Source organism: Copadichromis virginalis, linkage group LG3, assembly GCF_057382275.1.
Source record: "Copadichromis virginalis isolate Kocher_CV1m ecotype Utaka linkage group LG3, C_Virginalis_male_GT1.1, whole genome shotgun sequence".
In the NCBI taxonomy this organism is placed as follows: domain Eukaryota; kingdom Metazoa; phylum Chordata; class Actinopteri; order Cichliformes; family Cichlidae; genus Copadichromis; species Copadichromis virginalis.
The window spans coordinates 16,891,432-16,917,125 of NC_140620.1; the positions used below are offsets into that span (position 1 = coordinate 16,891,432).

At 41.1% G+C, this 25,694-nt stretch overlaps 1 long non-coding RNA gene across 1 annotated transcript; it reads right to left on the reverse strand.

The window, feature by feature from the left end:
• Nucleotides 1-16,408: 16,408 nt before the first annotated feature.
• LOC146713094 (uncharacterized) lies at nt 16,409-18,510 on the reverse strand. Its single transcript, XR_014919136.1, has 3 exons — nt 18,348-18,510; nt 18,128-18,199; nt 16,409-16,470 (listed from the first exon to the last, which is right to left on the reverse strand). It is a non-coding gene; the product is annotated as an uncharacterized LOC146713094 (long non-coding RNA).
• Between the last annotated feature and the right edge of the window lie 7,184 nt (nt 18,511-25,694).

Sequence of the window (25,694 nt, forward strand, 5' to 3'; positions counted from 1 at the left end):
TGTGCATGCATCAAATTAGGGGCGTTTGGTACGCCGCGTCTATCGCGTTCGGTGTGAACACATCGTAACACGATTAACAATTAACCCACCTGGAGTGCAGACACAGTCAAAATCTCAGTCAGGGAGTTTCTGCGAATAACGACGTTAATCATGATACCCGCGTTAACTCCGTATTAAAGTGATTAGCACTGCCCTATTTTTTTTTAGGGGGGGAATAGTTCGTCCATGTTTGGATTTCTGTGTTGTAAATGCATAAATCAGTCTGCGCATGCATGAATATATTGCCCATCGTCGATTATTGGACTGAAGATTGTTGGTTGGAAAATTTTTACATATTGCCCAACCCTAACACAGACTGAAATAAACATACTGAAAACCAGGTCTGTCGTCAAGAATGTCCTCTCTTTATCAACAGTCGGAATTCGTTCAAGTCTCTTTTTGGCAAAATACCAGCAACAGGGAGAGTTAGCCCACCATGCAGAAAGACTTTTTCAGTATATAGAAGCATTATAACCAAGGGCGTTGTCAGGGTTCCTGGGTCGTTGACCCAGTGATTTCAGTTTGTTCATGTTCAGTTTAGTTCGCCACATTAATGTTCTCACTTCCTGTCTTTTCCCCGTGTCAGCTTGTCCCCCGTGTCATTAGTCAGATTATGTTCAGCCCTGTACTCGCCTGTTTCCAATCACTGTCATCATTCAACCTGTGTATTTAGTTCCTCTGTTTCACCAGTTCTTTGTCGTGTCATTGATGTACATGTGATGATGTCGTTCCTGTCGTGTGTTCAGTTCAGTTCAGTCAGCCAGCCATTCAGTCGTCCAGCCAGCCAGCCATTTTCTACCTCTGTTCTGTTCATCCACTCCTTATAATAAACCTTCACCAGTCTTCACCTACCTGCGAGTCCTGCGTTTGGGTTCCTTCCTCCTCGCCTCCACACAACGCCTGACAGGCGTAGATTTGGTTTTGGCATTGGTAGGGACGGATGATTCAACCAACAAACCCTGCCCTGTTTCTTTTTTCCCCCTTTTTGTCTTTGCTTCTTGATAAAAAAGGAGAAATATACTTGCCTACATATGCTATTCTACATGCTTTTAAACCATTTAAAATTACAATTCATAGTTTTATATGTGAACTATATAATGTTAAATTTAACTAAGTATTTTAGACTTTAGTTTAAAACCAGCTCATAACCATAACCAGCTCATGTCTGCCTCTTGGCAGACATGAGCTGAAACACAGGAATCAAACCAGGGACGCTGCTGTTATGGAGCTGAACTGGAACCATTCAGACACTGAGGCCCTCTGAACACATTTTAATTACAGCTGTGCAGAGACACACTGATGACTGACTGGAACACTATGATTCACATTTTACATTAACACCATCCTCACACATGGTTTATATTTGGCCACTAGAGGGAGATGTTTATACATGTGTATTGACAATTTTATGTTTAACTGTACATAAAGATTGACTTAATGAAAAGATTTTGCCAGGATGTTGTTGAAACAGTCTGTGAAAATCTTGAGTTTCAGAAGCTTCTAGATTAGGCTGTAATACTTCTAATATAAACATCCATCGATCCATTTTCTTCCGCTTACCTGGGGCCGGGTCGACGGGTGGAGATATAATCTCTCAAGCGTGTCCTGGGTCTGGCCCGGGGCCTCCTCCCGTGGGACTGGCCCGGAACACCTCACCCAGAAGGCATCCTTGTCAGATGCCCGAACCACCTACACTGGCTCCTTTCGATGTGGAGGAGCAGCGGCTCTGCTCTGAGCCCCTTCCAAATGGCCAAACTTTTCACCCTATCTCTAAGAGAGAGGCCAGTCACCCTTCGGAGGAAGCCCGACCGCAATCTTGTTCTGTCGGTCACTACCCACAGCTCGTGACCATAGGTAAGGGTAGGGACATAGATTGACCGGAAAACTGAGAGCTTTGCTTTCACACTAAGCTCTCTGCGCCAGGTCTGTCCAGCGTTCTCCCCCGCTACCTGATCCAACTCACCACCAGGTGGTGACCAGTTGACAAGTCATCCCCTCTCTTTACCTGAGTGTCCAAAACATATGACCTTAGGTCTGGTGATACGATTACAAAATCGATCATCGACCTGTGGCCTAGAGTGTCCTGGTGCCATGGGCACTTATGGACACTCTTATGTTCGAATATGGTGTTCTTTATAGCCAAACTGTGGTTTGCACAGAGGTCCAATAACAAAACGCTGCTCGGGTTCAGATCTGGGAGGCCGTTCCTCCCAGTCACAGAAACCCCAACATACAGCAGCAATCCGAGGGGATACCAAAATACCCACCCCAGCCCGTTGCCTCTCACCAGGGACAACTCCAGACTGAGACAAAGTCCAGCCCCTCTCCAGGAGGCTGGTTCCAGAGCCCAAGCCATGCATTGAGGTGAGCCCAATTATATCTAGCCAGTACCTCTCAACCTTACTCACTAACTCAGGCTCTTTCCCCACCAGAGAGGTGACATTCCATGTCCCATTTGCCAGTCTTGGTAGCCGGGGATCAGTCCGCCAAGACCTCTGCTCCTGGCTGCCGCCTGGCTCACAATGCACCCGACCCCTACAGTGCCTCCTGCAGGTGGTGGGCCTGCAGAAAGATGGGCTCATGTCCCTTTTTCGGGCTGTGCCCGGCCTGTCCCCATTGACTAAGGCCCGGCCACCAGACGCTCACCCTCAAGCACCCTACCCTGGGCCTGGCTCCAGGGTGGGGCCCGGTAACCCTATCCCGGGAAGGGTAAACTATTCCCTCGATAGTCTTATCATAGGAGTCTTCTGAATTGCTCTTTGTCTGGTTCCTCACCCAGGACTAATTTGCCATTGGAGACCTTACCAGGGGGCAAAGCCCCCAGATAACATAGCCCCTGGGATCCCTGGGACACACAAACCCCTTCCCCACATGAATAATTTTTAATTAAGAAAAATGAAATTAAAAATTAAAAACTAATAATGATAAAATAGCACATATCTTGCTGTTATTTCATGATACCCTTCTATTCATTCCACTTAATCTTTCTTTAGCATGAATGTAAAATGTAACCTAAACCTATACATAGGTTACATTGGTTTTATAGTCTAACTAGTGGATCTCAAAATGTTTAACTTTTGTTATAAAGCAGTAGCTCTGCTGTAACCTGTTTTACCAAAAGGTTGCAGCACACTTCAAAATAGGATTTGTGACCGTTTCAAACTTGTCTGAGCTCCGTGCTGGTTCAGGAGATCCACTCTGGGTCACATGTTCATGAGTTTGTTACTTATCAATAAACACTAAGCTCTCTCTGTCTATATTTTATTATGCTCAAGCACAACTCAAAATAGTTTATAAACGTCCAACCTAACATGTAAAGATTACTTTAGTTTATATCAATTACAATCAATATATTTAAAAAATGTGGAGATGCAAGGATTCATATCTTTGAAGCTGCTACCAGAGTTCTGTTTTGTTTCTCTCATCTGCCTAAAATTAAGAGAAAAAAATACAATTAACAATACACAGTACAATGAGAGTTTATCAGCTAATTTCTTAGTGACACAGAAAAATTATGACATTTATTTCCTCAGTCACATACTCTTAGTACTAACTAGTGATGGTTACCGGTATCAGGTTGCCATAAACAGTAGTAACCAGACCGAAAAGCAGTGCACATTTCGGTGCTTTATTTCTGTGCTTTTTTTTTCCTGAGATGCCATACACTTTGGATTCTAGCCAATCATTTTACCTTTGCAAGGATAGTAGGCGGGCCGAGGTATGTACATTCTTTTAGAGTAGATCTACAGATTAAAAATGCCCAAGGCAAAGTGTTCAAAAGTCTGGCTGTACTTCACAGCAAAAGATGCAAACTCAGCAGCCTGCAACAAGTGCTTTAAGCTAATACTGCGATACTGTGCAAAGGAGGTAACACCTCGAATCTGATGACAAACCTGGCGACACATAGCATTTTTTAAAAGCTGACAAATGCATCGTATTTGATAGCTTGCTGCGAGACCTCACATTAATCCTACAACTGTTCATAACTTGCATAGTTCACATTTCTGTATAACTGTATATCTCATATTTCTGTATAGTTTTTATTTGATATTCTGTATAGTTTTTCATATTTATATCCTGTTCATAGCCTGTACATACTTGTAGTTATAGCATATTCATAACATACTTCATACCGTGTACATTATAACATACCATAATAGACCCATTTCTGTAATATACTTACACATCTATATTATTGCTAATATATATTGTAATATATCTATATCACTAAAGCACTTCTGGATGGATGCACACTGCATTTCGTTGCCCTGTACCTGTGACATGTGCAATGACAATAAAGTTGAATTCTATTCTATTCTATTCTTTAAGCACCGGTTCGAGCACTGTTTAAGCACCGGCACTATTTCAAAAGTACCGTTTTGGCAATGATATTGGATATAACCTAAACGATACCCATCCCTCGTACTAACCTCATCTTTTTAGGTTACATTCACAGAATTTTGCTGCCATTCCAGTTACATGCTTATGCTTTCTTTTCTCCAGTGAAAGGCGTGTATTTGTTAGCCACAACTACATTGGGAGAAGCCCAATTTTCCATATGACACTTTGGTGAAACCCACAGAATCACATGGAGAAAACAAAATGGAAAAAAAGTTTTATTAATCTCACAGAGAAACTAGGTTTAAAACTCTGCTAAAAATACATCTTATTTGAAGTGGCTAAATAATTGGAAAAAGAAGATATAGAATGCATAATACATATAATTCTTTGTAACATGTGGATCTCCTTTGGTCTGATGTGCTGGGGGGACCAGTTAAAGACCAGCAGCTGGACGTCAGTGGTTGGACTGTTAGACTACTACTGCTGGACTGGTAGTACAGAGTAGACGACGTCTGGCTCTAGTTCAATGTCTGAACACAAACACACACACAGTTCAAACAACAGAAAACATGATTACACACTTTGTAGTTCAGTCAAGATCTCCAATCGCCACCTCACTGCATCATCCACAGTCCCAGTTCAGACTTTACAGGGAACCAGCTGCTTTATAAAAGATTAAAATGTGCAAAGAACAAACCTGAAACGAACAGATCTGTAGCAATTAGCTTATGAAAAGCATTAAATGACATTAAAAAGCCATATAGTCACTGTTTCCACATTTTCAATCATTTTCATTGATTGTCCAAAATACTGTGTTGTCATCTATTGATTCAAAAATCAAGAAAATGGCAAATTAGGTCAGATAGAGGGCCGTTATTGTCTCAGGAAGTGCAGGGGATTAGTAACAAGGATGTGAGGGCAACTATGAAGGATCAAGTTTATATAAAGAGCTGGTAACTATGTGAAAGTACATCTTATCACCATGTTACAGAGAAATGCTACAGTAATAGAAGCATTGTACAGTAACTAGTGTAACAAATTCATTTCTTTGGGAGTCATTACTTAACTCAAAACAATTAATGTTAATGTTTAATTTGAGCATTCACCAGAAGAACAGGTATTGACTTTAACAACAAAAAAATAAATTAAAAAAATAATGGATTGCATTTATATAGCGCTTTTCAAGGCACCCAAAGCGCATTACAATACCACTATTCATTCACTCTCACATTTACACACTGGTGGAGGAAGGCTACAGTTGTAGCCACAGCTGCCCTGTGGCGACCTTCCGGTTATAGATGCGCTTCCCAACCCACTGAGCCACAGTCGCCCCTAAGAACTTTACTTATTTATTTATTTTTTACCTCAACAAATTCGTATTTATTAAAAAATTATTATTACTTTTTAGCTACATTTTAATAAAAACCTGAGAGCTTTCAGTTTCACTTGCATAGTGCAAGATATTTCTTAACGCATATTTATAATGCTTACTTCTGTGATTGAAAAACTTTAAAGGAATTGTTTGAAATAGCAGGAAAAAAGACTGAAAATAGTCTGGAAACAAGCAGCTCACTCGGCTGTGTTAAAAATAAGGAGGCGCTGTACCTCTGGTCCTCTTTGGTGTGGCTTTTGTCCTCACTGATGAGTAGATTACAGTTGAATCACTCACTGCACAAACAAACAAAAATGATTGCATGTACAATGATGACAGTATTGTTTTATTATTACACTATAGCTGTAACAGTACGGTTTTATTTTGGGTTATGCAGAAATTAAAATTATACACAGATGTGGGTTTTCACAGTTGTTGTTTTTTTCCACTTCTTACCACCTCTGCTGAAAAACATCTTACCAGACAGAAGTGGTGAGAATAGGAGGCAGATGACCACAAAGCTGCCGTTTTCTTTTAATACAGACTGAGATGCTTCACCACAGAGCACAAAGCAAACGTGTTCTCACAACATGAACACGTCTGTTAGCCAAACCAGGACACACTGTGGTGAGATGTCTGATCAGTCTCAGACTACAGTTAACTGGTGTCAACAAAAAGAAGTTGCTTCAGTGGTTTCACAGAAAGAAGTCAAAAGTAAATATTATATATACACACACACACACACACACACACATATATCAGGGTGTCTGTTTCCAGTAAGGTTCCCTATGATAGTTCCCCCCATGCTAACCGAACCTACCTGAGGTATGAACAAGAGACAGATAACAGAAGCCATACCAGCTTGGGCGTCACCCGCATTACCAAGAGCTGTGTCAGGTGTTGAGAAACCAGGACACACTGATGAGAGGTTGGCTACTGTAATAGGAAGGCACAGGACAAGGGATGAGAAGAGGCCTCTGTTCAATGCTACAACATAAGTAACTCGAGTGGAAGGTGTAACATAAAGAGCATGTGGGAAATGTGGACTCTTGGATACCCAACATCTACACTAATGGTAAAACAGCTAGCGTCTCACAGTATTACTGTGGTACTGTTTTAAATCGGCTGTTTTTCACTATTTGATGTGTTGTTGCTCTACATGATGTTGTCTGTGACATTATTCTCTGAATCTTTGTTTTAATCTTTTAGATTAAATTTAAATTTTTAGAAAAAAATGTAATGTGAGAAAAATTTCCCATATTTATATATTCTAACCATTGTGTATTTAAGACATGTAGTGATAATAAATGCTTCGGTTAAAGCACATATTTAATATCTCACCTTCGGGTTTCTTGTGAACATATCGTCTCACCAGCAGAACCAGTAACACCAGTAGAACCAGAACACAGACTGATCGAACAGATGACAACACAGAGAGAACAGTAGGAGAGGTGGTGTGTTCCCCTAAAATAAAGCAAACACAGTCATTAAGTTGTCGTCACATTGTGAATGTTGAAAGCTGCAGAAACACAGACAGGTGAGTGTGTCACCTGTGACAGTGATCCAGCTGGATGGAGACTCTCCATGACCGCTGATGTCACACTTGTAGAGGCCTTCATCAGACCTGGAAACATGCTGGATGGTCATGTGACCTGTAGGCTGCTTCCTGATGAGGGAGCCATCTTTATAGAAAGCAGCTGTGAGGTTGGAGGGAGTGGTCTTTGTTTTACAGAGCAGAGTGACGTCATCTCCCTCCATCACAGGGAGGACAGGACTCTGCAGGATCACTGATCCACCTCAACACAGAGACAAACTACAGCATTTCATCCATTTACACACAGCTTCATCAACACTAACTCCACACACTCAGCTTACCAGTGACTGTCAGGTTAACCATGTTACTGATGGGACCCTCTCTGGACTCACACCAGTAAACTCCACTGTCATATGGGAATACAACAATGTTACAGGTAGGAGCAGCTGATGTTCCCCACCCATCTCCACACTGAGTCCTCTGTTGTTTGCTTGTGTTTCTCCTCAGAGTCCATCCAGCAGAGCTGTCGTCCTCCTCACAGGTCAGATACACAGATCGATCTTCAAAGAACTGAGAGCTGCTGGGACTCACAGTCAGACGAGCTATGAGGGTTAAATTTAAAAACTGATGATTACTTATACTTTTGTGAGAACAATGGCATAATTATTCCCTCACTGCACTGTGCAATAACCCAAACTGTGTATACAAAACACTTTTTATTTGTACATTTAGTTTTTGTTTACACCAGATTGCATATTTGTACAATTTATATAATTTCTTCAGTTGATACTGTTCATCTGTATACAGTGATGCAGAACTGTGCATCCCCCTCCCCCTACATGTTTACACTGAATAGGAGATGCTCAATATCTGATTGTACATAGTGACAATAAAGGCATTCTGTTCTATTCTATTTCATCAGTTTCAGATGTGAGCTCCACTGTGAATATATGAACCCAATCAGGTCATATCAGTGAGCATTTCTCAGGTTTAAACTGTGACAGAAGAAGGTTACGGACCTTGGTTTGTTGTGCAGCTCAGCAGTGAGATCAGAACTAAAGAGAAATGACACTCAGGTTGATTTGAGGTGAACATAAAGAACAACAAACAAACTCGTCTCTCTGTGATATATCTGCTCATTTTTAAATTAACGCTCGTAAAAAGAGAAAGGACAATGTTTAAAGTTGAACAAACAAAAAAAGGAACATCTGGTAGGAGAACATCCATCTTCTCTACTAAATTTGGATCTTTGGGTCTACAGAGCCCAACTGTCGCTCGCTTACCATGACATTGGACCAGTAACATCTGAAATGTTACTGGTCCAATGCAGGGTTAACACATAAAACAAATCCATGATTACCCTGAAATGTTAAGTGAACATGTTTTAACATTTTACATCAAATTTAAAATCTGACACAGAGATTCTACTTACAGAGCAGACACAGCACAGATGTTTCCTTCATCGTCCTTCTCACTCATTTGAGCTTTTTTTCATTTCTCTCACTGACACCAAGTAAAGCCCGCCCTCTTCCTCTGAGCACCAGGTTTTCTATTGGTTCAAGACATAGTGAGTGGTCAGTGTGTGTGTGTGTGTGTGTAGCCAGCACAGTCCCAAACTGCTGTACAATAAATACATTAAGAACTATAGCATAAAAGGAACCATTAAAAAATAAAACAAATAATACATACAAATTAAAACAGCCCTGTATTTAAAAAAAAACAAGATATTACAACACAGAATCAGCAAAAATTACAAAAATAAAAATAAACTAAAACCAACATCTCATACGTTGTCAAAGGCCAAGGTAAAGAGATTGGTTTTCAGAAGTGATTTAAAAACAGGCAGAGAAGAGGCCTGTCTAATCTCTAAAGGGAAATCATTCCACAGCTTTGGAGCAGCTACAGCAAAAGCACAATCGCCTCTAAGTTTACGCTCAGTCTTGGGTACATTCAGGAAAAGCTGATCAGCTGACCTGAGATACCCGGTGTATAAGGCTGCAAATAAAATAATTTTAAAATGAATCCTAAAAGAAATGGGTAGCCAGTGAAGTGAAGCTAAAACACGGAAAATGTGTTCAAACTTTCGAGTTCCATTTAAAAGACGAGCTGCAGCATTTTGCACCCTCTGTAGATGAGTACCTGTTACGGCCCTAGCAGGGCCTCCTCCTGAAGGTGCCTGTGTGGGCGTGTCCCACCACCTCTTCTACCTGAGGTGCCACCTTTCCCTTTTGTGCAGCTGACTCTCATCAGTAATTAAAAGTATTTAAGCCCAGGGAAAGGTGAGCTCTGGGCCAGATTGCCATTAGTGTGTTTGCAGCTAGTGAGCTGTGTGTTTGTAGCTAGTGAGCTGCTCTCTTTTTGACTTACTTTTTACTTTATTGACCAATGCTTGAGTTTTGTTTGTTTTCCTTAAATGGTGATAGCGGCTTGTCCGTCTCTTTTAGTTGAGCTACTTTAATAAAAGTCTTTAATTTAACCCTTTTGCCTCCTTGACTCCTTTTTCTGACCCGGACACTTTTTGTTACTTCCCTCTCACTGCCTGGACCCTTTTAGGGGAACGTAACAGTACCGTATTTTTTGGATCATAAGGTCACCAGCGTGTAAAGCGCAAAAAACAAAAAAGTGAGATAAGTCAAATTTTACTCAACTAATTCTTCTTGCTTCCTCCACTTCTGTACCATTGATCCATTAATGTTGAATTCTCTCGCAGCTGCTCTCTTCCCATGTTGCTGCAGTATATTAATGACTAACCTTTTATTGTGGATGGATTATCTCAGTTGTTCTCCTGACTGAAGTTTGGTCCGTTTACAGCATCCTGTAATTACCGATGCGCTTCCCAAGTTCACCCTGCCATTTAAGACCTGAACCACTCCAGTCCTGTTCCCCTAATGCCCACCCAATTTTCCAAATGAGAGAGTAAAATGGCATGATCCATTGTATCAAACGCAGCTGAAACACAGGAATCAAACCAGGGACGCTGCTGTTATGGAGCTGAACTGGAACCATTCAGACACTGAGGCCCTCTGAACACATTTTAATTACAGCTGTGCAGAGACACACTGATGACTGACTGGAACACTATGATTCACATTTTACATTAACACCATCCTCACACATGTTTATATATGGCCACTAGAGGGAGATGTTGGACTTTAAACACTAACATGCTCAGCATGTTCTGCTCCTAATATAATGGTAGAGTTTTAAATAATTTTGAATAAAGATGAATAAGACCGTGCCTGTTCTTCCTGATCATGCTTTAATTCCTTGAATGTAAAATGAAGAACAGTAATTCCAGAACACAGTGAACAATGCATCTATTATATATTGTACATATATTTATTAGTTTCAGATTTAGCCATTCTTGTATTTTGCTTGTTTACGTTATTGTACTTTGCACAACTCTGTTGCTTGTGAAGCTCGAACACAAGAATTTCACTCACATGTACTGTACCAATGTACCTGCACATGTGATGTGACAATAAAAGTGATTTGATTTGATTTTGATTTGACATCCTTTGCTTAAAACCCTGAAACATCACTTGACTATCGGAGTTAGACAAAGCTAGTTAAACTTCATCAATGTCAGTCTGCTCAATAGGAAAGTATTGTTTGTCATTTTCACCTGTTTTGGAACAAAAGAAAGTGCTGCAATCACAAGACAACCTCCAAGGGCCAATGGTTTATTACCATACTTTAAGAATGTAGTGTAGTTTTTCTTCTTATAAGTCCTCTTGTCATCAGATATCTTCATGAGATGAGTACCTGCAGTCCACCAAGGTTTTTCAGGTAGTCCAACTGTAACGGAGGCGGAAGGCTGGTTTTACTTCCACAGTGATTTTGTGCGAAGGAAGGAAACCTTCCTCCAAACGGATTGAGCAGTGGAGCCGCCAAGGGAAAGCACACATTAAAAACTGTATGATTAAAATATAATTTATTATATTTAAATAGTTAAAAATGCAAAATGAATTAACACAACCTTGGCCAAGGGGTAGCACAATAAAAGTCAATAAAACACAATATTAAAAGTCCAGTGGCCTGCGCCACAACCTAAAAGTCCCAGGGAGCTAAGAAATCCAGCAAGTGGTATAACCAAAGGAACCAGCGGAGTCCTCGCCTCCCTCTCGCACTCACGTCCTGGTATGCTGAAGAAGGAGAGGAAGCGGCAGTCACTATTCTTTCCAGACAGGTTTACTTCATAAAAAAGGGATAAGTCAGAGACTTACCCCGGGTGGGCAGAGCTCTCAACTCCGCCCGCCGCTTCTTTAAAACTGGAAATCGGCACAGCCGTCTAGTAGCCTCCGCTGGTGCTGTCTCCGCTCTCTGCGCTGGTACTGTCGCTCTCTGCGTGCTGGTGCCTCTGCGCGCTGGTCCTCCTGCTGGTGCTCTCCGCGCTGGTCGTGCATCGTCCTTCCCTAACGCCCAGCTCCACCAGCCCCTTCGGCTTGCGGGTGCCGCCGCCTGGCACCACTTACGCCTGCCCGTCTCTCAAGCCTCTCGGTCAAGCTCCAGCCTTTGGTCTGCCAGGCCCTCTTATTGGCCTCTCTGGGATCTCTCGCAGGTGTGATCAGTTTATTATCAGGTAGGGGCGGAGTCTTTCCAGGACAAGTCACCAAATAAATACCATTAAAACATGCAGTAAAACTCATAAAAATAAACCAGTGTACAATATTAAAATGTTAAAAAGATAAAACGCAGCAAAACATGCATAGTAGAAAAACTTAGATAACTTGTCCCTTTCCACCCCGTGACACAACTTCTCCAGAAAGGCACATCCACATGTGCTATCATCCTTTTGCTGTATTTGCTAGTACAGCCTCAGGAATGTGGAGGAGATACACCTTGCTGGTGACCTCATCAACATCTTGAATGTTGTTTTTCCAGGTTTGCTAGTAGTTTCTGTTTCTGTCTCTTTTCTACTGGAGGACACAGCTGTGTTCCCTGTAATCTTTAGAAATCATAGGCTGCATTTAAAGCAGCTGAAAAAGCATCTCATAAATAGTCTATGACCTTGTTTAAATGACCTGTGAGTGTTCTGCTTCTGTTCTTGGAGGTCAAATCAACATGTACAGTGTTAAATATACATGGACCTATTAAAATCTAAAATGTATATACTCTTTCATTTCTAACATGCTGCCAGATTTGAACTATCAAAGATGTACACATAATTCAACATTCACTTGAAGTGCTGCTTTTTATAAAAGCTTCAAACAGGTGCAGATTTCTCAGAAGAAGTGTGTTCAGGTTGTGGTGCAAGCATGGGGCTCAGCCTCCTCATGCCTTCTCCTTTTGAGTTAGACACCAGGACCTGCTTAGTTTTCTGTGCTGGAGACATGAGCTGAAAAACTGCACAATAACACAGTGGAAATAAATACTGAGGACTGTTGATCTTGGACTGCTGTGTGCATCAGGTCCATTGTCACAAAGGTGTGTTCACCATCTCCAGACCTACAAGTCAAGCTAAGTATCGGCAGAGGTCTCTGTACTAGGGTTCAGATCTGCACATCTGAAGATAAATGTGCCATTCTGACACTGACAACATGAAAAAGCATGCTTTCAGTATGGAGATAAAGATGTGTCAAAAAGGTTGATGATGATCAACAAGCAAAGATTGTTCCACTGTTTTTCACACTATGACTTGAATGCAGCTGAAATTTGTGGATCTGTGTGAAAGTGCAACGTTAAATTTGTCTCAAAACATCACGTGGGCCTGCAACGTGATCTCTGTGTATCAGGCAATTTACCACATGTATTTATGGTTTTGTGACCTTTATATTATTACAAATTTGTAATATATATTTGTATATATTTTCCACCCTGAGCTGTTTGCTGAGTACATACAGTTTTCCTGATTATTGTTTTTATTTTAAAATTATTGGGCCACTGCTATGTTTGATTTATTTGAAAATGGGCTGTTTTATTATTTGATTAATTTTCCACAAGCTCTAAACTCAAATAGACAAAATGATTTTCATTTCAAAGTCGGCCTGCACATGCCAGTGTAGTTTTTTTCTCCTCTTCAAAGCATTCATAAAAAGTACAGACAGGTTTTCTTCTTATTAAGACATCTTATTATTCTTGTATTAAACATATGTATAGGAGCCGATTAAGCTCACTGGGACGAGCAGGTTACTGTATGAGAGCACCTGGCCCGGGTTTGAATACGACTTGTGGCCTTTTGCCATGTCTTTCCCTCTCTCTCTCTCTCTCTCTCTCTCTCTCTCTCTCTCTCTCTCTCTCTCTCTCTCTCTCTCTCTCTCTCTTTTTCTCTCTCCCTCCACTTTCCACTTTCCTCACAACAAGAAGGTCCTTGGTTAAATCCATTCATCTCTGGCAACAGATTAAAAGCGTTCTATGTGGTCTGAAAGGACCATGATAATCCAAATGTTTGTAAGAATCTTAAGTGGTTTCTTTTGAGGTTATCAGTAAAAGTCAGAGTTCAGAGATGAATGATGGAACTACAACCCATCTGTCTGGAGAGCTTGTGGATGCATCTTCATTAGAAGAGAAAGAATAGTATGCAGGTCAAACTGGATAACTGCATTTAAAGTCTGACTGGAACAAACCTGTCAGATTTGGCCACTAGAGGGAGGTGTTTTAGTTTAGAAGCAGATAAGCAGGTCATCACTGATGCTTCCACAGTTTATTCCAGAGCACAAGGAACACATCTAACATGTGCAGTGAACAGTAGGACCACAACATTTTTTTCAAAACAACATTGTAAAAATGACTTTTACTTTGAAACCATCCATCCATTCGCTTCCGCTTCTGCTTTTCAGGGTCGCGGGAGGCGCTGGAGCCTATCCCAGCTGTCATAGGGCGAGAGGCAGGGTACACCCCGGACAGGTCGCCAGTCTGTCGCAGGGCCAACACACAGGAACAGACAACCATTCACACTCACATTCACTTGCACATTCACACCTAGTGAATTTGGATTATCCAATTAACCTATCCCCACAAGCTGCATGTCTTTGGACGGTGGGAGGAAGCCGGAGTACCCGGAGGGAACCCACGCAGACACGGGGAGAACATGCAAACTCCACACAGAAAGACCCCGGCCTGATGGTGGAATTGAACTCAGGACCTTCTTGCTGTGCGGCAGCAGTGCTAACCACCGTGCCACCGTGCTACTTTGAAACCCTACTTTGAAAAAGGCCTAGGCACATACGGACCAGAGCTGTGATGAAATTCCCTGAGAGGAAATTCCCAGACTGTTGTTATGAATTGGGATTATATAAGAAGTGACTGAAGCACGCGTGGTTAGCTGGAAATCTATCCATCCATCCCCTTCGGCTTATCAAGGTCATGCATGAACTGGAGGCTATCGTAGCTCCCACAGTGCGAGAGAGGTGGGGTACACTCAGGATATGTTCCCACTCTGCCAACACAGCAATAAAGATAACCGTTTACACTTAAATTCACACCTATTGAATCATCAATTATGGTAATCGCACTAACTGCATGTCTTTGGACTGTTGGAGGAAGTCGGAGTACCCGGACAGAACCCACACAGAAATGGTTAGAACACACAAACTCTACACACAGAGACCCTGGCAAGATGGTGGCTTTAAGCTGGGACTGTTTGTTTTGGGGTTTTATTACTAATTCTTTGTTTTATGCATTAAAAAAAAAAAGATTGGTGTATCAATTCTGGAAAACCAAACCACTACATATTTTTCCCATCTGATACTTTGTTACTGTGATACTTTCACCAAAGTCAGACTAAAAGTGCATTTATTAATGATGCAAACAAACTAAACCACTACCAGCATTACAAAAGTGACCTTATTGTAAGCATAAAACATATTAGCATACTTTTATTATCATTGCTGAATTTAGATACCTATATCAATTAAGATTATCTGATTTTTGAAGTATGTGAGTCTAAATAAGCCAAAGAAACACATAAAATACACAGAAAGTCTTTTGAACATGTGGATGTCCTTTGGTCTGAGGTGCTGGGGGACCAGTTAGAGACCAGCAGCTGGATGTCAGTGGTTGGACTGGTGGACTACTTCAGTGAAGAGTAGACGACGTCTGGCTCTGGTTTAAAGTCTGAACACAAACACACACAGTTCAAACAACAGGAAACATGATTACAAACTTTGTAGTTCAATAAAGACCTCGAATCTCCACCTCTCTGCATCACACACAGTCCCAGTTCAGACTTTACTGGGAACCAGTTCAGACACAAATCAGAGCACTGTGAAATTAGCAAGTCAAACAGGAACCCGAAGAGCTGAAATTAACTCATACATGTATACCTAGGGTCAGTTTGAAATCACAAACAAAAATAAACCCGTCATGTACTGGACTGTGGGAGAGAACCTGCACATCCACAGGGAGAACATGTAAACTGCAGACATTAAGGCCTGAGCCTGGATTTGAACTCAGGACGTTTTTGCTGTTAGGAAACAGTGCTAACCATCACAAAACTGTGCAACCCTGAGCACAATCATTGTTAGCTTATAGTAGAAACGGGACCTGGCGGCCCTCAGAATCTCCTCTTTCTGCTGTGCAAAATGCCCCTTAAAAGCTGATGAGGCATTGTCATCACCCCAGCTGGCATGCTGACGGACAGCATGGACACCTGCATTGATGAATATGACAACTTGAGATCTAGGGGGCAGAGTTTCAAAATGATACCAAGCTCATCTACTAAAAATCTCCGACAAGTTCAAATCTCAGTATCATTGACCTCAAGGTCAGAAGTCAAGTTTTCTGAAAATCTGTAAATGCAATAAATTGAGCTCAATGTGACAAAGGATAATGAAAGTGATACCACAGGTGTGTCTATCAGGAGGCTGATTTTTGTTTGTAGTCATCCATTTAGAATTACAGAATCACTTGAATTACATGTTATGTGACATAAAACTCTTAAGTATTGTTCCAAGAGAAGGGGGGAGGCTCTTTTATCACTGATCTAATGTTTAGCTGTCCATGTCTTATTTAACAGGAACAGGTTTGTGTGCTTGTTCAGAGATAAGAAGTGTGAGTGTGATATCCTTCACAAATCTGAGATCTGAAATTGAGTCATGATGTGGTTGTGTTAGCTTAGGTTAGGAGGATGTCTGGAAACAGAGTAGCCTTTATTCAAAGTTAAAAGTCAAGAGCAGTTGTACCTGGGCCTTCTTTGTTCAGATGGTTTCTGGTTGGTAAGTTTTCACTGCTGAATGGACTGCAGCTGGATGTAAAATAAAACACATTTAAATGACTGCAGGTACAACAGCTACAGCATTGTGATATTATCACACTAGAGCAAAAAGTTTACTATTACTTGTAGTATTATCATATTTTTTGTAAAGTTGCATCATGAAAAGTTTAACTGACAACTCTTTATAAAGATTAAAACCTTTGTAAAGTTTCCATTTTTTTAACAGCTCTGCTGAGAAACACAGACCACCACAAAGAACTGGGGAGTGTTTCTGAGAATAACAAGGTAGACAACCACAAACACACCTTCTTCTTCCATTGCAGACCGACGCTCTTTACCACAGAGCAAAGAGCAAAAATCTGCTCACAGCACGACCACTTTAAGTGCATTGAGGCAACTGTTTTTCTGATTTGGTGCTACATAAATAAATCTGAAATGAACTGAATTATGATTGGCCAAATAACAATGCACTGCAGTGAGAAGCAGCTTAAGACTATATTTAACTAGAATCAATATCAATATGAATGGATCTGTTTTACATATTAGTGTGTCAAAGACACTAGCAAAATATTAATGTTGTTAAGGTGACACTCAGAATGCAAATATATATACTGATGTAGATATGATTTAAAATGCTATTGTCATTCCTTTCTGTGTTTAAAATGAGCAGCTCTGTGTTGAAACAGCTGCAGCTGAAGTGTTTCTTTCTATCAGAAACAGGATGCTGGACGACTGCAGAGCTGTTAGCCTCAGTTAACCACAGACCACAAACACACAGTCCAGCTCACAGTGAGCAACTCAGTAAGTACAGTGTGAAACACACATGGTAACATTCGTCTAAGTTAGCCAATGTTTAATCAAAGGACACCGATTATAATAAAGGTGTGAACTTAATTGTTATGATTTCAGGCTTTTGATCAAAAATAGTTTTACTGTTACAATAATCTGCATTTCTACACTTCTGATCATCCCTCACTGCTTCATAATGTCCTCAAAATTCATCATATCACCAAAGTCATAAACAACCTTCATGGACTAAATCTAATTCTACCTCCAGTCAAACACTCAGCAGCAGTCTTATATTGACTCTGAGCAGAAATGTGAAGTTATTTTATAACCTCTGCCTAAATGAAAGTGAAACAACAAGGGCAGATGCAGAATCACCAGACACCATCTGATAAAACTTGATTCAATGGTTTGATGACTTTGTCATTGAAAATAAATAAGTAAACCACACAAGTTATACTTCTACTCTTTATGTGTGAGCTGGTCTTCTAGTAAGGATTTTCTAATAAGTCTTAGATTAGAACAATAAACAGACTGAGCAGAAACTTGCAGAGGTGAAAAGAACAAGTGCAAAAAGCTGCTGTTCCTCTAATATTCACTTTCCTAAAATAATTTATTACCCACACAGTAATCCAGGAAGTTACCATAAGTATATTGAACTCCATCCTTACTATGAAAAAAAGAAGCTGAAACTTTCTGATGTTCATATACTTTGTGTTTAAGCTGCTGATGTGCTCTTTCGGAGCGTTGCAACCATCATGTTTGTTACTACAACTTTCAAGCAAAGTATGCCTTAAATATTTATGAATGTCCTCACATTATAAAACACACCACACATCTACTCCCAAAACACACACAGACACAAAACACTAAAAACCGAGTGAAGGAAACACAGTGATACCTCTACTTTGTATTTTGACAGCACGGTACATGACACGTGTGATGATGTCATCTTCTCCAGCTTGTTGATCTGCTGAAATTTTCCAAAATGAAAAATATTTCAAATTAAATATCTAAACAGAGATTACATTTAATCAAGTTGTTACTGTGATCATAATGAATGTGAACTTTATTCTACTAAACAAACTCAGACATGAAAGATCAGGAAGTCTGAGTCTCACCTTCAGGTTTCCTGTGAACACATCGTCTCACCAGCAGAACCAGTAACACCAGTAGAACCACAACACAGACTGATACAACAAATGAAAACACAGAGAGAACAGGAGGAGAGAGTGATGGAGGAAAAATGATGGAGGTGGAACCAGGAGGACAGGTGGATGTAGGTGGAGGTGTGGATGTAAGTGGAGGTGTGGTGGTGTGTTCCCCTAAAATAAAGCAAACACAGTCACTAAGTTGTCGTCACATTGTGAATGTTGAAAGCTGCAGAAACACAGACAGGTGAGTGTGTCACCTGTGACAGTGATCCAGCTGGATGGAGACTCTCCATGACCGCTGATGTCACACTTGTAGAGGCCTTCATCAGACCTGGAAACATGCTGGATGGTCATGTGACCTGTAGGCTGCTTCCTGATGAGGGAGCCATCTTTATAGAAAGCAGCTGGGAGGTTGGAGGGAGTGGTCTTTGTTTCACAGAGCAGAGTGACGTCATCTCCCTCCATCACAGGGAGGACAGGACTCTGCAGGATCACTGATCCACCTCAACACAGAGACAAACTACAGCATTTCATCCATTTACACACAGCTTCATCAACACTAACTCCACACACTCAGCTTACCAGTGACTGTCAGGTTAACCATGTTACTGATGGGGCCCTCTCTGGACTCACACCAGTAAACTCCACTGTCCATTTGATATGTGTTACTGATCTTACAGGAAGAACCAGCAGGTTTTCCCCACCCATCTCCACACTGAGTCCTCTGTTCTTTGCTTGTGTTTCTCCTCAGAGTCCATCCAGCAGAGCTGTCGTCCTCCTCACAGCTCAGAGACAAAAAGTCTCCTTTAAAGAACTGAGAGCTGCTGGGACTCACAGTCAGACGAGCTGTGAGGGTTAAAATGAAAAACTGATGATCTGTTAGACTTTACATTGTGAAACATGAACCCAATCAGGTCATATCAGTGAGCATTTCTCAGGTTTAAACTGTGACAGAAGAAGGTTACTGACCTTGGTTTGTTGTGCAGCTCAGCAGTGAGATCAGAACTAAAGAGAAATGACACTCAGGTTGATTTGAGGTGAACATAAAGAACAACTCCACACAAACAGCAAAGCTATATGTGGAAGGAAATGACTCCTCCAGTTTCATATTCAAAAAAAAATTACTGCGCTAGCTTACGTTGTTGCAGTTCTACAGGGATTTAAAAATAGTTACGCAAAATGGAGTGTGCTTCCTCCCACTGGTTTTAAAGGGTCAAACACAATTTATAAATCATTTCATTTTATTTTTATTAACATATCTCACCACATCCAAACTTTTCTGGCACACGCCATACCACATTTGCATCGGAATATCATGCGGTGGACAGCAGGAAAAAAGCATTTCAAGAGCTACTTTGCAAAGTGCAAGCTAATCAGCAGCAACTCCATGTTTGGACCCAACAAGGTGACTGGAATTTGCCTAGCTTTGCTAGTGCTTAATATAAAGCCATTCACAGATGGGGGTATGCCAAAACATTCTTGAACTTGAACCGCTTTGTGCTCAGATGCGTGGCGTGCAGCTTGGTGAGCTGGTCACTCGGGTGGTATAGCTTTTATTTATTTATAGTATTTCATGAACATGACTGAACATCTGAAACAGCTCAGTGTGAGGACTTATCAAAGTGTCTGAAATGTAACATTCCAACTTCCCCCTTAGTGTGTTTGTTGGGCAGCTTAGATAATGTCACTTCAGATAAGAATATAGCCCATATGGTTTTCACTGCCCTATGCATAGCCAAGAAAACAGTCCTCATGAACCGGAAAAATAAAAATAATCTTAATTCTAACCAATATAGAAATTATCTATTAGATTACATTAGTCTTGATACAGCCTCTGCCACATCAGATCTTTGATCAGCTCCATCACCTAGTGGGGGGGGGGGGGGGGGGGGGGGTTCATAGTTTGGTCCCACCTTCGCTGTTGTGATTGGTGTGGGGGTAGGGTCAGGCTTGGGGCGTCGGGGGATTCCCCAGGAGCATCTTCCTTGTGGGGCTCAACCTGGGTAGCGGTCAAGGCCTATTAGTGGCTCTGCTGGCTCTTAGGTGACGGTGCAGGGTGCAGTGCATTGAACCACCTGCATTGAACCACCTGGGGGGCTCTTCAACTGGTGGGGAGGTTGTCACATCTTGCAGGAGCTTTCCTGTCTTCAGGAACTCACTCTGCAGGAGGGGGAGATACAGGAGAGGCGGAGGAAGATCTCAGCCTGGGCATCTATTGTCTTGTGTAGTCTGGAAGATGAGTGGATGATGGAGTGGGTGCAGTTTTCTCTGTGGTGGGGTCGGGTGGACTGTCCCGGGCTCTTTGGGGCCGGGCGGCGCTGCTGTTCTGGGCCCCGGTCCGGATGGGCCTGGGCCCCCTTTCCCTGGCGGGTTGCGGAGTATGGGGGTGCCTACTGGGGTCAGCGGGGGAGCTGGCCCCAGGGAGAGGTCACTTGCCCCTCCCTTCCTTCACTCCCCATCTCCAGCTGCCTCCCTCTTCCCGCTCCACCACAATCACCCACACATGCAGGGCCTTGGGGTAAAGGTGTGTCACCAGGGTGCAGAGGAGGCTACCCCCCCCTCTGTCCCCTTTTGGCTGCCTGTGCCTCAGTATTATCTCACAACTTAGACATTCACATTACTCACACTCTCATAACCAGTGTTGGTCAAGTTACTTGAAAAAAGTAATCAGTAACTAATTACTGATTACTTCCCCAAAAAAAGTAATCCCGTTACTTTACTGATTACTTATTTTCAAAAGTAATTAATTACTTAGTTACTTAGTTACTTTTTAAAAACACGATTTACAACCTGAAGAGGTGATAAAGCGATAGATCTCTCAGCCCAATTCTACTTTTTCTACATAATCCATCATACAAAATGTAATCAAATGGAAAAGTCTCTTTTTTTTAACTTGTTTTATCAGTTTTAATCTTTTAACTTTATACATCAAGCAAAAATTTAATTATATGCAACATTCTCTGACTGGAAGAAATTTGTTTAATATTTAAACCTATTTTCTGCACATTCCAGCACATAAAATAAAATATTTTTTGTGTTTACACTCACTCTTTCAAATAGATGCAAGTGAAACACAGCAGAAAATAAATAAAGTCAAAGACTCAGCGGTCCTTTTGCTCTATTTTCACCTGTAAAGCAGGAGCAGGGTAGGCGGAGGTTTACCCTGGTGCAGGTGTGCCGCAGCAGTCAGTGGAAGGATACGGCAGTTTCTCTGTGAATTTCCCATTACGTCGTTGGGCACTCGGAGCTTGTTTGGAAATTTAGGGGTTTTTTTCGGTGTAAAAAGAAGTTTTCTTCCCACGCACAACGGACACTTATGTTTTTGTCACTTTTTATGGAATCAAACTCAAAGTAAGGTCAGTACTTCCAAGCTTTAAACGCTGCACGCTCATACTCTCTCCAGTACTCGATATATGATCCACTGTTGATCTGCACACATCTGTTGTCACAAACGTCGCACGTTCTCGCAAAAAATGTGATTGTGTGTACATATAACATAAACAGATTTTTAGACAGGAAACTGTTGTTGAAGTACAGAGAGAGAGAGCTGTGCATGAAGTGTGATTTTATTGTGGTGGAAGCAAAACCGTAAAAGGGTTTTACGGTTTTGCTTCCACCACAATAAAATCACAGAGGGAATTCATGACGATGTTTATGTGCGAAGTTTGGATCTTCTTTTGCTGCTGGTTAGGTCAATATTGTTTGGAGAGAGATAAAACTAACAGCTTTAACTCTAACAATAACAGTCACAAGCAATGTTCCCTCTAATTTTTTATGTGTCTGAGCAAACACACAAACTCCCTGAGCGATCCCTTGGACCACTGTGAGCAACATTAGACGTGTGCACTGTGGTCACGCCAGCATTGAATCCATCCAAGTTACATGGTTTATTAAAATGACAACATTTACATGTATGTTAGACTACTTTTAATTAACTGCTTTAGCTCACTTACAATGAAAAATTTAAAAAAATCTTGTTCATGACCTGTGTTGTATGTTAACACTATTGGAAGTAAAAATATTGATGCCACACAAATTATTTGTGCCACTCCAAAAAATAATTTCTGTCCACTATGAGATGAAGGAGAACAACAGCCTGATACCTGCAGGCCTGACAACAGGAGATGTATCACTCCTGTAACACCTGTAACATTCAGCAGTCGCCTCATTGTTCTGACACACACAACAAAACTATTGACTACACTACACACTAACTACACAAGATTTGCGCTAAACGTCTCAAATCTCTCACATCTCAAAACATCGCCGTCACTCCTAAAACTTCCTTCCATTTCTTAACAACTAAATGACACGTTGCTATATAATTTTTGATTGGTCGACATGGTACATTTTTTGACCAATAGGAAAGGGTGGAGTTTTTTTTGTTTTTGTTTTTGCTTAAAGGCGGAGAGTGTTTTGAGCATTTTGGTCATATTTGGCAATGCTTCATCTCTAAAGGTCACAAATCTTTCACATCTCAAAACACCGCCCTCACTCCTAAAACTTTCCTCCTCCCTAAACAACTGTTGATTGGTCGACATGGTACATTTTTGGTACGTTTTGGTTTTGTTTTTGCTCACAGGCTTTCGAGCGTTTTCCTTATAAAATGCCTTTTTTACCGTTTCTTCCCGCAGTAAATATAAACAACGACAGTATTCAGGAAGAAAACCAAACATTGCATATTTTTATCATAACTCTGGTTTTACGTGGCCTATCAACACAATTTAAAAACTGGTATAAAGTCCACACTTTTTCCGTCATTTGTTCCGTCTGTCCTGCTCAGATCTCCAATGGTTGTACACGTTGGCTTCACTCCACATCAGCCACGTCGCTTTGCTAGCTAAAACACTGGTGTCGGCACATAAGGACGCTGTCATAGCCTGTCAACGATGTTGATTAGCTGCGTATATACGAATGTGAATCGATCATTGGCTGGACTATGGGATAAGGTGGCATCGTTCTAATCCCATACGGGAGCAGCCAGTCACTTCCTGACTAACACTGCAAAACAGAATTGTTAAAGTTTTCATTTTATTTTCAATTCAGGTTAGAACTTTTTTTGCCAGCACGTGCAGCTTAGAGCTTAGAGAAAACTGCTCAAAGAAGTCCTGCCATTAATTAATTCTTCAATCTTAAATATGATCAACCTATCTCTAATAATCGGATATGTACCACAGGCCTTCAAGCTGGCTGTAGTAAAACCTTTACTCAGACCCAGCAGTCTTAGCTAATTATAGGCCAATCTCCAACCTTCCTTTCATATCAAAAATCCTTGAAAGAGTAGTTGTCAAACAGCTAACAGATCATCTGCAGAGGAATGGTTTATTTGAAGAGTTTCAGTCAGGTTTCAGAGCTCATCACAGCACAGAAACAGCTTTAGTGAAGGTTACAAATGATCTTCTTATGGCCTCTGACAGTGGACTCATCTCTGTGCTTGTCCTGCTAGACCTTAGTGCAGCATTCGATACTGTTGACCATAATATCCTATTAGAGCGATTAGAACATGCTGTAGGTATTACAGGTACTGCGCTGCAGTGGTTTGTATCATATCTATCTAATAGACTCCAATTTGTACATGTAAATGGAGAGTCCTCTTCACACACTAAGGTCAGTTATGGAGTTCCACAGGGTTCGGTGCTAGGACCAATTCTGTTTACACTATACATGCTTCCCTCAGGCAGCATCATTAGAAGACTAACTTTCTGCTTCTTAATTCAGATAAAACTGAGGTTATTGTACTCGGCCCTGAAAATCTTAGAAATATGGTATCTAACCAGATTCTTACTCTGGATGGCATTACCTTGGCCTCCAGTAACGCTGTGAGGAACCTTGGAGTCATTTTTGACCAGGACATGTCCTTCAGCGCACATATTAAACAAATATGTAAGACTGCTTTCTTCCATTTGTGAAACATCTCTAAAATTAGAAATATCCTGTCTCAGAGTGACGCTGAAAAACTAGTTCATGCATTTATTACTCCGAAGCTGGACTACTGCAATTCATTATTATCAGGATGTCCAAAAAACTCACTGAAAAGCCTTCAGCTAATCCAAAACGCTGCAGCAAGAGTACTGACAGGGACTAGAAAGGGAGAGCATATTTCTCCTGTTTTGGCTTCCCTTCATTGGCTTCCTGTTAAATCCAGAATTGAATTCAAAATCCTGCTCCTCACATACAAGGTCTTAAATAATCAGGCCCCATCTTATCTTAATGACCTTGTAGTACCATATCACCCTATTAGAGCACTTCGCTCTCGCTCTGCAGGCCTACTTGTTGTTCCTAGAGTATTTAAAAGTAGAATGGGAGGCAGAGCCTTCAGTTTTCAGGCCCCTCTTCTGTGGAACCAGCTGCCAGTTTGGATTCAGGAGACAGACACTATCTCTACTTTCAAGATTAGGCTTAAAACTTTCCTTTTTGCTAAAGCATATAGTTAGGGCTGGACCAGGTGTGTCATGATCCTTCATGCTTAGGTTTGTCACTTAGTTTTTCCAGTCTAGGTTTTTTCAGTCATTCGTCTTTTCTCACTGCCTGTTCGGTCGCTCCACTTCTGTAAATAAAACATCACTCTCATCACCAGTCCACTGCCTGCATTTTGGGTCCTTTTTCTCCTACACCACACGGCTCACCCCACCAGCCGTGACAAGGTGACCCTGAATCCTCCCTTAGTTATGCTGCAATAGACGTAGGCTGCCAGGGATTCCCATGATGCATTGAGTTTTTCCTTTCCAGTCACCTTTCTCATTCGTTCTCATTCATATGTGTTAATAGGCATCTCTGCATTGAATCATATCTGTTATTAATCTCTGTCTCTCTTCCACAGCATGTCTTTATCATGTTTTCAGGGCGCTCTGTAGTTTTATTAGATTGAACTTCTGCTTTTAATACGGTTGACCATAACATTCTCCTTACAAGGGTAGAACATGTTGTTATGCTTAACCCTTGTGTGTTGTTCGTATTTTTGTTACTCAGCCAGTGTTCATGGGTCTGGTGGACCCGCTAGAGTTTTGGCTTTCCAAATGAACACTATCAAACAATTTTATGTTAAATTATTCAACAGGTGTTTACTTCATCCCAATTACAAGCCATATGAACAGCAAACATGGTTAATTTTTTCCCTTTACCTTTGTTAGATCACATTTATGAATTAATGTGCTTCTCGTTTTTTTTTTTTTTATAAAATGTTATATAAAAAAATAAATCAGTTATAATCAAGTGGAGTGAGTGGAAAGACACAACACATTTACACGTGAAGCAATATGTTTCACAACTAAACGGGATCAGCTGCTCATCAATAGTGACATTAGGCCCAAGGTT